Below are 5,703 nucleotides of genomic sequence, written 5' to 3'. Positions count from 1 at the left end.
TGTGTGTGTGTGTGTGTGTGTGTGTGTGTGTGTGTGTGTGTGTATGTGTATGTATATCCTATTATATATAGATTTATAAAAGAGACTATCCTGATACCAACTACACAGAAGATTGAGTAATTCCAAATTATTCTGGAATAGAATATTATATAGAAAATTCTAGAAATTTGAAGAATCTTCTAAAATAATAAAAGAAATGCTAACATTGGAAAACATGTGCCCTCAAAAGAGAGGGATTATAATAAAATCCAAATATTGTCAAGCACAAGTTTTCCAGAGAACAATTCCTCCAAGCAGGACTCTCACTGTGGACCATTTACTTTGTCATGTTTAAACATGTCTTGTCATATGGTTCTTTAAAAATTCAGGGTTCGTGAAATATGTTAGGACTCTTCATACATTTCGTGAGCCAAGAAGAGTTTTCTTCTCTGTCTAGCCTTCTTCCACACATAGTGTTTGTTTCTCATGAAAATGTACATTTGTAAGTAATATCTAAATGCATCTACAGACTGATATTTTCTTTATTGTTTTTGAATTTGTTGTTACTGTGTTTGAATATGTAAGAAATTCATCCATCAAAATAATCTGAAAGGTTAACACATATGACGCTGTAAGATGTTTGAACATTAGCACTTTGATGTGTGTAACCTATATGTCTCTATTAGGGAACACAATTTGTCTTTCTGTTGATAAATATCATCCCTTTAAGTAATTCATTGGGTTTGATCGTATCCTTCTGTTTTTGGCATTTAAAGTGTCTTAGTTCTTCAAATGATTTCCTGAACAGGCTTTCATTTTGAATCTACCCCATATCTACCTCACTGTGGCTTGAAATGTGGCTTAGTGGTAAAGAGCTCCTTCAATTAGCATTCATAAGCATACAGTCCCGAATCTCATCCCTGGAGCCACAGAAACTAACAAGCCCTTTGATTAATAAACTCATTGGCTTCATAAAATGTCAAGGGGATGAGGCCAAGCAGGGGGTTTTCCTGGAGTCAGGCAGGAAGCCAAGCCTGAGACACCACAGGAGGCATCAAAGGACAGTCTCAGTGCATGGAAACTTCAAGTGCCCTCCAGAAACTCTCAAGTCTGCCTTGTCAAGTGTGCCAGCTCTGAAATGCCTGACAGACTTCATGCTCTGCTTCACTAATGGGATCAGACTTGACCTTACATATGAGGTTGGGATAATATTTGCCACTAACTTAAAATCATGTTCTTTCTCAAAAGATATCTTTGTAGCTGTTCCCATTAACTTGGTCTTTTACACCCTATACTGAAAATCTCTCCAAATTTCCTCCTTAAAACTACATGTAAATATGTGAAGTGAGTCTAGCTATAGCCAAGCTTTCCATTCCTCATCCAGGAGAGCAAATATTTTCTGCCACAGAGAAGCTCTATGCATTCGTGTTACCGCATCCTCCATTCCCTGCAATGTCCTGCAGCTCGGAGCAAACCAGAAATTAAATTACATGATCGTCAAGGAGAGTCTGGTCCAAAAGCAGCAACACTACATCTACTGCTACTGTTCCTGCCACCTTTCAAGCCACTTTAGCAAATTTCTTGACTGTTACCCTTACTAATTTAGTTATTTTTCCATGTGTAATAAACTCATGAACTTAACCCAAAGAATGGAAGGTACATGGCAACATTTCTGATAAAAGAAGCAAGGGATAGGAACTTCTCAGAAAATGATCAAAAGTTGATGGGGCTTAGGTGTGAATGAAGCAGACAAGTAGAAGAATAAACCAAACCAAGATTAGGGCACTCAGGGAAAATTTCACACACTGGGCTTGGTGGCACATGCCTTCTACCCCAGCACTCAGGAGAACCTCTGAACTTGAGGCCAGCATGCTTTACAGAGTGATTTCCAGGACAGCCAGGGCTACACAGAGGAGAAAGAGAGAGAGAGAGAGAGAGAGAGAGAGAGAGAGAGAGAGAGAGAGAGAGAGAGAGAGAGAGAACAAACAAAAAGCCAAAGAGCTTAAGATGTCAAGGAGCTTAGGAACTTTGGAAAATACATTAGTGGTATTCTTAAAACCAATGCAGACACAGCACACTTGTTTACATCTTTCCTGGTGAACTTTTTCTTGAGAAAGCCTATCTTATGTGGGCTCTCAATTCTTGACACTTTTAAAATTTCATCCCTCCTGACACTACAACTCTTTAAATGTAATTTGAGTTGAAAAGATCATTGAGTTAGGGTCCAAGAAGGAAATGGGGAGTTACGATATGTCATGTAGCTTGAGAGCTAGGGGACAGAAAAGGGCTAGGACATGTCAAGGGAAATATAACTACAAGGCAAGTGTATTTTGGGGAGGATAATTGTGAACATTTATTTATTATATTGAATGCATGAAGGAGGGATCCATAAGGAGAAAAGACAGTGTAAAAAGGGAACTCTCTCTATGGTAATGACAACTGGCTCCAGACACAGAAAATAAGCTAAGGCTTGGTTTCCTCCCAAGATTTACAGGAATATTTGAATATATATATATATATATATATATATATATATATATATATTCAATAAATTATATTATCAAGAGTACAATAATAGGTCTATGATCGGAGAATATTCAAAGAACAAAGGATGGGAAAATAAAGTGTCTCAAAAATAAATAAAAAATGAAGAGAAGGAAAATAGAAAAAAATAGGAAATTTGTGACTTATTCCAAGAGTCTCAATCTATAGAAATGGAAAGGCTTCAAAGATGGAGGAATGAACAAAGCACTGGAGTGACTGGAGAAGGGAGGGCAGGAGAAACAAAACCAAAGAGAAGAAATGTATGTTTGGTTGTTTATTTTAATTTAAAAACACATAGAGCTGTACGATATTAATTTCTAGATTGAAAACAGTTATTAGCGTCCCAGAAAATGACTAAGCAAGATTAGTCCTGCATAGTATCTCCAGGATACTATCAATTCCTGGATAAAATACTTATTAGCATGTACCACAGTGTTAGCCATCAGGCACCTCCAGGGACAGCCCGAAAGAGACTCCGGGACAATGTTGGCAATCAGGCATCTTCACAGCCAGCTCCCGGGGTCCCAGGAACAGCAAGATACATCATCACTAGCTGCCCAGAAGTGACATATTGTTGCCCCTGCTGCATGTCCTCTTGCGCATGTGCCATGGCCAGATAGATGGCCAAATTTTCCCTTGCCCTTCTCTTCTTCCCTTCCTTCTCCTCAGAAGCAGCCCCTGTATGTTCCTTCCACGCGAGACCTGCTGCACGGTGTGATTTTGCTGGAACCCGCTGCCTAGTTCCATCATACAGGAAATCTAAAATCAAATTCTTGAGTAAAAATAATTTCCAATTTACAGTTCTACAGTCTTCCATCGGCAAGGATAAAATAAAAGATTTTTGGGATATATAAGAATTTGTAAAAAACAACAACAACAACAAAAGTTCCCTTCCATGTATCCCTTATCAGGATGCTCTCAGAGAACTAGGCAGGGAGCGATGGAAGAGTAGAATAGCTGATGCTCTGATGAGTAGGGTACTAAGTAAAGAACACGTGGAAGGAATTCCTAAGGTGTGAGTAAAGAACAAACTCAACGAGAGAACATAGCAGAGAGGACTGAAGGAGAAGGAAGGAGGTCTGGGACAGGGTTGTCCAAAAGTCACTTTGATAGACTACATGGGATTATTTACAGCTGTGTGTCCTTTTTGAGGGAGAGGTGGTATCACAAATTAATTCAATATAATTGCTATCTCAGGATCCATTTTGTTGGGAACCCAGTTGTCCCTGTCAGCTTTGAAGAACTTTCACCATGAGACAGTGTGCTACAGTAACTAACATGTCCCCATGTCACTGAGCCAAACCCTCACTTGGTAGGTTTTGACCAGGAGAAACCTAATGATCAATGCCAGAGACATGTAAATTCCCTCCTTTATGAGTATTTTCTTTAATCTAGTCCACCTTTACATTCTAAGGGATAGAGTCCCATTGTCCCCTCTCCCGTACAGCACTTGAGCTAGATTTCCTTGCTGCCCCTTGACCTGCAGGCACCCCTCACCTCTCTGAGACCTGTGTAACTCATCCTTTACCATGTCTTCACCTGCCACACACAAGCACACCTCCCTCCAGTGGACAGACAATAAGAGAAGGCCTTCAAGACTAAATTGTCAGAGTTCTGGGGCTGGATCGAAGTCTTCAAATTTTTCAATGTCCTTTGATCTTGCACACTAAGGAAATCTCAGATGAGATTAAGGCCAATGAGAATGGAGATTTGCCAAAATAGAAACAACTGGCCTTTTAAAGTCAAAGTAATTAACTTCTGTATCTGCATTTGAAAGTGCCTGGACAAGAGAACTTTTGGTCTTCTTGAATATGTTTTGTCAGATGTTAATTTCTTACATATGGCTGAAAAATATGTTGTTATCGAGACAGCATTTTGTTAGGTTTCCCTGTTTGGTCTAGAACTCGTATGTAGACTAGGCTAGTCTTGAGCTAACACAGTATTGCCTGTCTCCATTTCCCAAGTCCTAGCATCAAAAGCACACACCATATCAGGAATGAAAACATAAAAAGAAAGACATGATACTCCTAGGTATGGCCTGGGGAGAAGGTCTAGTGTACATGCCAGGGAAAGCATAGCCTGAGGCATTTTAGAAGAGCCCAGGCTGAATGGGGCAGGGGGCAAATGAGATGAGAAGAGAGAGGCAAGAGAGAAGCTGAGGACTAGAGACTGGCATAGCCAAAGTGTCTGGGTCATATAGGGAAGAAAAGCTTGGGGAAGAGTCCAACTCAGTCCCTAGGCTGGAGAGTTCAGGGTAAGGGGCAGTGAGGATTGAAAGAACCCAGCACAAGACTCCCCAAGACCAAGGTCTCAGCACAAAGGCGATTTATTTTCCCCAGAGGGACAGAGGGCAAGAAATAAGAGCCAAAGACAGGAGATAGAGGAGAGGAAGGGGAAAGGAATAGAGGTGAGGGAGGAGTATTTGCCCAGGGAAGTGCAAACGACTGCCTCTAGATAAGGAGGAGATGGGGTGACCCATAGGCAAATGTCAACTTATAAAGATAAAAGGGGAAACCCTGTGTCAGAATGAAGTGTTTAATTTTGGTTGGGCAGGTTAATTAAAGTAGCCAAAGGGTGCTTTTGTTTGCTGGACCATGGTAGCCAGTGTCAGGAGGAGCAGCCACATAATGGATTAGATCTTGGTGGCTAGCTTTAGGCATGTAATCTAGTAGCTTTGAGCAAGGCAGAGAAAATGGAGGAAGGCCAAGGTCTGCCAACGTCATGTTTGTCACATTCAGGCTGGAGTCCCTTCAAGGATGATCCTGTAGTAGGCACTGAGGGATGTTGGGAGAAACCTGGCAGACATGTCTATTTTGATGCATCCCATAGGCTCTTCAGTTAGATATCTCTCTTGAACTTGAGATTTAACACATTAGATCTAAGATTTTATTATTTTAAATGATTTTTATGTGCATCATGTCTGTGCAGTGCCTATAACATGAGCATCGGTTGCACACAGACTCACATGCACATACCAGGTGGAACCAAGAACTAGCTAGCTAGTAAATCTAGCCAGAAAGGTCTAATGATAGCCCTTCCTTAAGGCAACAGGCAGGAGAGCAATGGAGGTCATATGACATCCTATTCTGGCCTCTACTTGTATGCACTGGCATAAACATTCATACATGCAACACACAAGAGAGAGGAAGGAGGGGAGGGGAGAGGAGGGGAGGGGAGGGG

At 40.9% G+C, this 5,703-nt stretch overlaps 1 protein-coding gene across 1 annotated transcript in view; it reads right to left on the bottom strand.

The window, feature by feature from the left end:
- The window catches only part of Slc27a6 (solute carrier family 27 member 6), a 53,712-nt gene that overhangs the window by 34,216 nt on the left and 13,793 nt on the right, over positions 1 to 5,703 (bottom strand). The gene's annotated exons all lie outside the window — the stretch shown is intronic.

The sequence above is a fragment of the Mus pahari genome, chromosome 15 (genome assembly GCF_900095145.1).
Source record: "Mus pahari chromosome 15, PAHARI_EIJ_v1.1, whole genome shotgun sequence".
Taxonomy (NCBI): Eukaryota; Metazoa; Chordata; class Mammalia; order Rodentia; family Muridae; genus Mus; species Mus pahari.
This window is presented reverse-complemented; position numbering and strand designations above follow the sequence as displayed.